At 40.6% G+C, this 10,257-nt stretch overlaps 1 pseudogene; it reads right to left on the bottom strand.

Annotated features, from left to right (window-relative positions):
* Nucleotides 1-1,322: 1,322 nt before the first annotated feature.
* On the bottom strand, nt 1,323-2,758 carry LOC149243201 (aldehyde dehydrogenase family 3 member H1 pseudogene; annotated as a pseudogene).
* Nucleotides 2,759-10,257: the final 7,499 nt, after the last annotated feature.

Genomic DNA, 10,257 nt, shown 5'->3' with positions numbered 1-10,257 from the left:
TCTTTACATAAGCCAAATATCAGAGCTTTTTTACATAAATTTCCAACCCTGTTTACATTGCTCTTTCTCCTATATATAGAGCTCTTCTAACTAATTTAGATTCCTCCTCAAGTATGAGGGGAACTCGAATTCTCCTTATCATGACACCTATTGACATATTAAACTAACTATTAAATACAGCAACTGCCAACTGGAAGTTTAGAAACCTAAGACAATTAGGAGTCTAATTCTACATCATGCTGAACATAGCATTTATTACAATCAAGATTCATTCTCTGACAAGTGGTTTCCTTCAGCTTTAGCTGTGGTGGATGTTCGAAGCTTCTTACTGGTCCTTAATGTCTTATCCCTTTACCTCTGCTGAGAAACAAGAAACTGCCCCTGTTTTTATGCTTTTGGTTTCCTCAAAGATATTCGGAAGTAATTAACCATGTTGATCTTCATGAATCAGTCAACAATCCATTGGAGTGCCACGTACTTCGTGTGTTGTAAGCCTTTCCCATGTACATGTGTGATGACAAAAACTTTTTAACGCTGATTGAAAAAGTCTTCAAAATTTGGTTGACTGAACGTTAATTATGCAGCTTCAGCAGTTTCGTAGCGCGCTACGAAACTGCTGTGTAATCACAAGACATAGTTCTAATACCAAATTTTTGACTGTCCTGAAGCTATTCAAAACTGAAACAAGGTAAATCATCAAGATTTGTGACATAACCTTACTTGCTGTGTGATTCCCTTAAGGAAATTGTTCCCGCTGACTTAGCTGTATCTTCAAATGATGCAATATGACAAGGAGGTGAATTTTCAAGGTGTCTTAGTGCTGCAGCTGCTGCAGAAGCACGAGCATCTACCACAGAATGTAAAGGATTCCCTCCAAGCTTGTTAATGCTGTAAGTTTGGTGGGAAGAAAAGAGCTCATCCACATCAGCTTCATGCCTTAACCCACTTAATGTCTGGCTTCTCGACTTTGTCCAATCCAAGGCAATAGCTTCTTAATTCAACTGTTTGTCTAATGCAAAAAGGTTTGCATCATGTTCTGAGTGTACTATGTGAGCAAGTTCATGCAATAAAGTCTTCTTAATGCTCTCATAGTTTCTGAATCCATTAAGATCATCTGTTCTTAGCCGTAGAGATATTTCTTCCCCGTGATTCTTATTTAATCCAAGAATACATTTAGGGTTGATCCCTACATACCCAACAGGAGCTAACTCTGTCATAATTCCTACCCTCCATCGATGCTCCTTCATGATAGCAATTATACCCCAGTACACACAAGAACAACGACTTCTCTTTTGTAGAACAACTTGATACTTTGGAATGGATCATTGAAATATAGGATTAGCCTTGCGCAAGCAACTGGATTTGGTTTCATTTAGATGATCCATGACATTCCTTAGAATAGTGAACAGAGTTCTAATAACAGGGGCAATTTCAACAGGTGGCATCTGAGACTTGAGCTTTTGAATAGCATCTTGAAGGCGCACAGAAGTAGCAGCTGTGGACTCTTGAATTCTTCTCAAATCTGCATCTTCGTGTTCTAGGTTCAACTGCATGGATTCAAAATCACTTACAACAGGTTTGTTCAGTCTAGAACCAAGAATATCGTGTTGAAATTCTGTAACAGGATTTCCATAATTAAGATTTGATCCGACAGAACTGGAACCAACTATCTGCACATCACTTGATTGCCTAGAAAGGACATATACTGTGTCTGGTTGTTCTGAGAGGCTGGCATCAGGATCTGGTTCAGTAATCGCTTTGAATCTACCAACAGCATAGCCTTCTTGACTGTCATCAGGATCAGGTTCAGCAATCAGAATTTAAATTAAAAGCCTATTAATTTGCGTCCCCTGTATGAACCCAAAGATCATCAATAGTGACAATCCGTTCAAGCAGTTCCGCTGGTGATTTCCAACCTTGAACAGAGAATTTCCTTACTCCTTCTTCTGTTTAGAGGTCTCTATTTTCTCTGTTGTATCCATATCCCATGATTCTTTAACACCTCCAAAGGGTAAATGATGATTTGTAAGATGTATAGCAGTGTCATTGACAACCATTCCTCCAGCAGAAATGCTTGCCACCACTTGTCGTTCAAACTTTTTGTCCTTTGTAAACAGATATGCTGCTAGTGGCTTTGGCAAAGAAGTTACGACTTCCAAAGCTTCCTCCATTTTTTGCACAATGATTATTGGAAGCAAGGGACCAAATATTTCTTCTGTCATAATCAAGGAATCCATTAGAACATCCAGCAAGAGAGTAGGAGCAATAATCAGTCGCTTTTCATCTCGCTGACCCCCATAGATGACTTTATCTGACACCTTTGGATTATCCAAGAGCCTTGTTAAACGTGCAAAATGACTGAAATTGACAATACGAGACAAGTCTGCTGACTGAGGTGGATCCTTTCCAAAGATTTTTTTTTTTTTTTTTAAATAACTTTTAGAGCCTCTATCAATTTATGAGCAAATGACTCCAGTGTTATGATGTAATCCGGGGAAATGTATGCTTGTCCATTATTACATCCCCACTTGCCAGCTATAATTCGCCTCGCTGTAACCTCTAAGTCTACTGTTGGATCAACAATAACTGGACATTTTCCTCCAAGTTCTAAAGTTACAGGAGTAAGGTGTTTTGCGGCTGCAACCATCACAATTCTTCCTATTTTTCCACTACAAAGTGGATAGTTCCAGGCAGAAATAATCAGTGCTGCACCCAATGGCTCTGGCACAATTTCAGCTGATGAGGGGAAGACAGTCATGTTTGTTGACACCTTTTGTGGGGTCATCCAACTTTTTAGCTCTTTGATCGCTACTTGGCATGATTGTTTTACAAGAAAACCCATCCGCTTTGACTTGCTCGAACTTTATTCGCCAGCTGTCATCTGTAAGGGGTGCCATTTGACCCAGCAATACCAATTTTGTCCATATCTTGAGAAATATAAGCCCAAAAGCCCAATCCTGATAGAGAAGAAACACAGGACTTCCATCCACAGGAACCCTTTGAGAAATTAAAAAAAATGATGTTCAGGATTTAAAATATTTTTCCTTGAGTGATAACAGGCCCTTCCTTCTATTTTGGATTTGCAAGGGTTATTGTGCATTCATGAGGTAGGGTACATACCATAGAGCATCTTCTCTTGTAAGATAGTGGGGCATACATCCCTCTGTGGCACATTTATGCCTGGAAGTTACAATTGCTTAGTAGGGATGCACTTATCAAGGAGCATTTATTGCTAAGTAGGTGGTTGCATTTACTTTAGGAGTTACACTCCCTAAGGGATTTAATTAGCCAAGAATGGTGCACTCCTTGAGGCCATTAATGGTTATTTTTTAAACCCCTCCTCTTGGCTTATAAAAAGGCAGAGGGCACACTAATATTTCAGACAACAGAGTTGTCTGTGTTGTATCTTTCAGACATGTGTAGAGCTTGAGCATGATGCCAAGCTACTATAATACTTTATTTTCTGAGTAATACAAAAACCATGTGATTGTTGTTGGAGCTTGTCCTTGCCATCCAGAACATTTCATATTGTTGCATGGTGTTATATCAAGCCCTATTTAGCTGCTATAGCTTGCTGTCATAATTTTCAAATTGCAGAATTTATGTCGTGTAGACATTATTTATCTGTTGTTGTAAATTAGCTCATGAAATGCAGTCTTTGCACTCCTGAATATTTCAGTATTTTAGTATATACTCATCTAAATTTTTGATAGGTGCAATCTAAATGTTAAAGTTTTAGGAGCTGTAAAGTTCATTCTTTGTGTAAAGATCTAAAATATGGTGTAGAAAATTGACATGGTATCTGTTATCACTCAGGTTGTCCTTAAGCTCCGGAAAAGGATACGGCCGAGGTAACCACAGACCAACTTTGGACTGCAGGTTCTAGCCCACCTGCAATCAGAGAGGGCTCTCTCTTTCAGATTTTAGCTTTGTTGAAAAGGATCTTAGGCTAGTTATTGAGTTCAGGGGTTTTTGTTCCGATTTTGGTGGGATAATTGATGTTCTCAGGTAGAGAGGCAGAGCATAGTCTGAAAGTTTCAAACCATTGGGCGTGGAGTCGAAAAGGAGGACTGCTGGTGCGTTTTCTTGGTCCCAAGAGAGAAAATGGAGCAAGGTAGCTGCAAATGAAACAATGTTTTAGGTTTAAAGGATGGGATGAATGCTAAGTAATGAGGGGCAGTTAAGAATCCCTCAATCAACTTAACAGGGGAAGATAACAGAGCTCTACCTAGGGGCAGTAAAGAATCCCTAGATAATCGGCACACACAGGTGAATCGGGGTAAATATGAGCCAGAAGGAATTCATATTCATTACCAATTCATTCAGAGGAAAACATAAAGAAACAACAGAAATTGAGCATAGAGTGTATTTAAACAAATTCTAAGCTAATCTTTCTTTCTGCTATTTAGATAATGGTAAACAGTAAACAGAGGTAAGAAGCACTTATTGAATTAGGTTGCAGCACAAGAATTCCATCTTCAGTCTCTAGAAAAACATTAATAACACATCAAGTAGTCTCTTCTCAGAACTTTCGGCAATCTTTGATTACAGAAACAATTTCAGGTATACAGTGCGAGTCTCTAGTGAAAAATACCAATTTACCAACCCTTGAAACAATGTTGAGGGCGGTATATATAGGGAAAACTCTCTACAATTTGTTTATTACATCTTGACCTAAACAGGTCCTAAATAATAATTAATCTGACCTAATCCTATCTGAAATAAATGCATGAAAATATCTTTGGCTGCGCTAAACGCTGCCGTATCAAATGAAGTGAATGTGCTTGTCCTCGGTGGCTTGGTGCAGTTGCCTCTGCAATAACTGTGCATGGGTCTCTGCTCCATTGTAGTTTGGTGGCCTTAAATGCTTCAACTGTGATTTGAGAGCTGGGATGGGCTTTCACCGCCTGATTTGACTTTGTTGGCGGCCATTCAATGTTAACCTGCTTTGGGAACTGAAGGTTTCCATTAAACAATTTAACTGGTACACTTTGCTGCTTCTCTTTCCTCTGATACTCTCTGACAAATGAATTGGGTTTCTTTTCTCCTTTGCTGTGGGTCTAATCACAAGTTAATGGTCGTTGTTCGACCTCTGTTTCCTCTAGAACTATCTTCTGCTCCTTTTTGCATGCTTCGCGAAGAAAAACGGGTCATTCGGCGCCTTTCGGGCTTGCTGGGGGCTGCGCGATAAAAAGATTCCCCATTTTGGCCTAATTTATCCAGCGATGCGCGATTTGCACTAGGCGCAAATCGCACATCAAAAACTGCCTCAAAAGCTGATTCCGAGGCTCCAGAGTGCGATTTTCGCCCTTCGCACCAAAATTGCTGATGACGTCAGCATGACATAAGCATGACGGACCTCATATGGCGGATGACGTGGCGGGATGACGTCAGCATGTACGGAGGTGACGTGGTAGTACGGTGGGTCTGATGATGTGGCGGGACACGTGGCAGGGTGACGCAGTGGTACGGTGGCAGGAGGCCACGTAGGCGGATGACGCAGCAGGTGACGTGTGGCTTACGTTACAAGGGGTGGGGCGGTAAATGGTTTCGGGTGCACCGCCTTTAGGCATGGGTGGTTTTGTTAGAGGGGGCTCTGCCACACCCGGAAAGGTGACGCGTGGCGGGAGTACGGTGGCAATACCACCCATCTCCTGGATGCTAACCTTCGGGCGGCTTGGGAGATGGGAACGCCCGCCCACCGTTGATCTGTGGGGCGGGTGATCGGACGGTTGGTGGGAGGGACGAGGCGGCGGGGAGTTAACGTACAGGGCACGCGGAATATCCAGATTTTAATACGGCGCGGTGGGGGGGTAAAAACTATGGTTTATGTGGGTTTTTGGGGTTAAAATGAGTGCGGGTTAATGTATTTACACTCAGGACTTAGGGATAGGGGCGCAATATGGGTTTTTTGAGGGTTTGTGAGCGAGGGTTTAAGGATTTGTGCACAAAACTTTAGGTCAGGGGCTGGAAAGAGGGTTTTGAGGGTTAGGATTAGGAAACAACGGTTATTAGCCTGACCAGGTGTCAGACTAATTCCTTTAAGACTCGGATGGGCTAAACACAGCCCCAGATGGACTGCCTTTTCCCTGACTTAGAAGAAATATGGCTATATTGCCAGGGAGGGGATATTTACATAGGGGAGTATTATATACATAGTTTTAGTAGGGGAAGGGGAAAACTGATAGGGAGTTATATACTAGAGTTAGTAGTTAATATGGGGATGATAAGCAGGCGCTAAGGTTGGGGACCTTAGGCTAATTTTCAAGGGAAAAGTGACTCATAGATGAGAAATAAAGAATCCTTGAGTGAAGTAGATCTTCATCAAGACAAATGACATGGAAAATGATGGAACTAAGAGGAATCAAGCAGATCTTGACCTCTTTGGGGAAATTAGTAAGTGACTTTGGGGAATTAGAAGGGGGAGTTAGTGATGTCCAACTTGAGCTCCTCCAGATGAAAACTGCCTGATAACTGTGATCTGAAAAGATAAAACACTTAGAAACACAAATATTAATCATGAATCATCATTCTGCAACCTCACAGCTACCTACCCAGCCTACCTTCCTAACATTTTTTTTCCTTCTTGGGTGGGTGCACTTAGACTTGTAGACCCTGATTTGCAATTTTTCTTTTGGATGCTTTCCTATCTAAATCTGCACTTATTTCTGCCAAGGGCCCAGATTAAGCAATTGGGTCCCTTTGATTCTCTACCTATCTACAAATCTGCCAAGATTAAACTGTTTGGACAGATACATTCTGTACATTCTAAACAGGAAATTGAAACCTAGGGAGACCAAGATTAGACTGTTTGGATCTCCCTTTAAAACTCTTCAAAACTGGAACAACTCATCAAAATTGGAATACAATAGTGCCATTTGGACTAGCACCGTTCATGGCATCTTGTGGAAATATGGAACACTACAGCCTGCAAAGTATGACATATTTGGCATGTAAAAATGTCAATCATGAAAGATGAAACCTTGTTGCAACAGGAGGCTAACAGTGGCTCCACTTGGGGATGGATTTTCCTTGTGAAAAGCCAAGAACAGCAGGTCAGACTGCCTTGATTTTTCTATTTGTTGTTGTAGACTGGAAACACTTCTTTGCTCTTGCTGCTAAAAATGTGAAACTTTGAAATCTGAAACATTCTCTCCTCAACTGAGTTACTGTGGACTGTATAGCATTGCCTGCTTTCTTCCGCGTGCTTGATAACTATGTACAATGCTGCTGGAACATGCCTTTGACTGCAAATAGTTTTTTTCTACCATGAATTTCTTGTAATGTGACAGTTTTCCTCTTGCTGTTTTGTTGAAATTGGTGTAGAGACAGAGCCTTTAAAACTGGAATACTCGCATTGGCTGTGTCTTCATAAAATTTACTGTTGTTCCTTAAGCAATCGGCCTGCTTGTAAAAAATAAAAACAGAATGCTAATATATACAAATATTACTGTACAAAGATATATACAAGCTGCATTATGTCCCTTAAAAGGGGTCATGGTAATGTTTCAGCATACGGCCATTAACAGGGCCTTCTTCAACAGTGTTGTCCTCTATAGACCTGAGAAAGTATGTGTTATTTCCCTGAACAACAGAGACAATAAATGGCCCTTTCCATAAAAATTCAAACTTAGCGTGTTTGCCCTTGTCTTCTCTTCGTGAGTCCCACCTTAGAACTTTGTCACCAATACTGAAATCCTCAGCTTTAGCTCTCTTATCAAACATCTTTTTAAGCCTTTCTTGCAAAATTTGAGCTCTGTCGTAAACTTGTTCTCTGGTTTGCTGAAGATGAATTGTCTGATTGATTCTTCTTTGAATGTCATTTGGTTCAGCCTGAATCTCTTGTAACAACTTGATAGTAGGAATACCCAAGGATGAAGGAAATCTGGCCTCCATGCCATATACCAGCTCATAAGGGCTCATCCCAATTGATCTTTTGCTTGAAAGTCTATCTGCCCATAGAGCATTTATCAGTTTTTTGTGCCAGTTCTTCTTGTTTTCTTCTAGCATCTTCTTTATGATGTTGATGAGACTTTTGTTTGAAGATTCTGCAAGGCCATTACCTTGAGGGTAATAGGCTGTAGAGTGGCCCAGGGTGATATGAAACTTATGGCAAAAACTGATCATATTTTTGGACTTAAAGGCAGCGGCATTATCAGTGATGATTTTCTCAGGGCAACCAAATCTAGAAAGGATATTGCACTCAAGGAATTGGATAATGATAGTGTCATTGGCTTGTCTACAGGGAATGGCTTCAACCCACTTAGTGAAATAGTCGGTGGCTGTTAGGATCCATTTGTGTTGGCCTGAGGAAGGGGGATGGATTTCTCCAATGAAGTCAAGACCCCATTGTTGAAAAGGTTGTTCGGTTGAGATGGGTTTAAGGGGCAGGGGTAACAGCTTTCTCTTGCCCTCAAAAATTTGGCATTTGTGACATGACATGGCAAACTTCTTTACATCTGCAAAAAGAGTGGGCCAATAGAAACCAACCCTTAAAATTTTATCAGCAGTGGACTTCCAAAATAGATGTCCTCCACAGTCACCTGCATGGAATTATTTCATGACATTGTTAGTTTCATTCATGGTTAAACAATTAAGAAATATACCTTCACGATTTCTCCAAAATAATGCACCATCTATAACACAAAACTTTAGAGCCTTCATTTTCAAGAATCTTTTCTTGGTCCTGGACAATCCTGGGGGAGCACACAGGTTTAACAATACAAAGCATATATCAGTGTACCAGGGGCATTGCAGAAATATTTCACTGATCTGTGGAGTCGCCAGCTCCTGTTCATTGTCCAGCTGGTTAATGTCTAAGGCTTGAAAGTTTGTTTCGGACATCAGTTTAGCTAAACCTTGTCCCTTTATCAGCTTGGTTGGTTTTATTTCTATGTCATACTCAAGGATGCTTGCAATCCACTTGCCTCTTTTGCCTTCTAATCCTTCTTGTGTCAATATGTCTTTTACAGCAGCGTGTGGAACATAGGCAATCACGTGTGAATACAGTATGTACACTCTAAAATCCTTGATGGCCTTAACAAGTGCGTAGGCCTTCTTTTCCATTATTGGATACTTCAAAGGGGTGTCTCTTAAGGCTCGGCTAAAAAAAGCGATTGGCTTTTCAGCTCCCTGTTCATTCTTTTGCAAAAGGACTGCGACTATTGTGTGATCAGATGCAAATGAAAATATGATAAAATCTCTGTCAAACTGTGCGCTGGTGAGGACAGGGGTTTGGGTTAATGCAGTTTTGATACTTTCAAATGCTTGCTTGGTTTCCAGGGGCCATCTTACCTTGGCATCCTTCTTTAACATGTTGCTTAACAGTCGTATTAGTTCAGCTATATTTGGAATAAATCTTCTTAGGAAGTTGATTTTCCCAAGGAATGCTTGTAGCTCTTTAATGTTTCTTGGAAATGGAATTTGGAGGATGGCTTGGATTCTTTCAGGATCAATTCTAATCCCATCTTTTGATATAATGTGGCCAAGTAACTTGCCTTCTTCTAGGCCAAATAGGGACTTCTTGTGATTCAAAGAAATGCCATATTTCCTACATGTCATGAAAATTTTCCTAAGATGCTTGAGGTGTTCTTCATCAGATTTGGAAAATGGGGTTAAGTCATCCAGGTAGACAACTAGGAAATCATGTATTTCCTTGGCAAAAGCAATATCCATTGCTCTTTAAAATGTGGCACCAGCGTTTTTAAGTCCGAATGGCATCTTCACATACTTAAATGTTCCCCACAGTGTGGTAAAGGCAGTTTTGTCTTGGTCGTCCGGGTGAACAAGTATTTGGTTGAAACCTGAAAAGCCATCTAGAAAAGAGATTCTAGATGACCCCACTACTCTTTGTAGGATGTGATCCATTTTGGGCAAAGGATAGTGGTCTTTTAAGGAGACTTGGTTTAAATTTTTGAGATCTACAAAAAGTCTAATTTCACCTGTCTTTTTTCTTGTAGGAACAAGATTGGACACCCACTCAGAGAATCTGATGGGTGCTATTATGCCTGCTTCAAACATCCTCTTTACTTCCTTCTCAATCGGGGGAAGAAGCATAGGGTTAATTCTTCTAAGTTTTTGCTTGAAGGGTTTCTGGTTTGGTTTTAAGGGAATTGTGTGTTGGATCACTAAGGTATCATAGGATTTCAAATCCTCATAACTCCAAGCGAATACATCTTGGAACTCTTTGAATAAATCAATGTACTTGGGCTTCTGATCAAGAGGAAAATTTTTGGACAGTTTGATCATTTTTGGATT

This window comes from Pinus tabuliformis, chromosome 8, assembly GCF_031772625.1.
Source record: "Pinus tabuliformis cultivar Carrire ecotype Pingquan chromosome 8, CPIR1, whole genome shotgun sequence".
In the NCBI taxonomy this organism is placed as follows: Eukaryota; Viridiplantae; Streptophyta; class Pinopsida; order Pinales; family Pinaceae; genus Pinus; species Pinus tabuliformis.
This window is presented reverse-complemented; position numbering and strand designations above follow the sequence as displayed.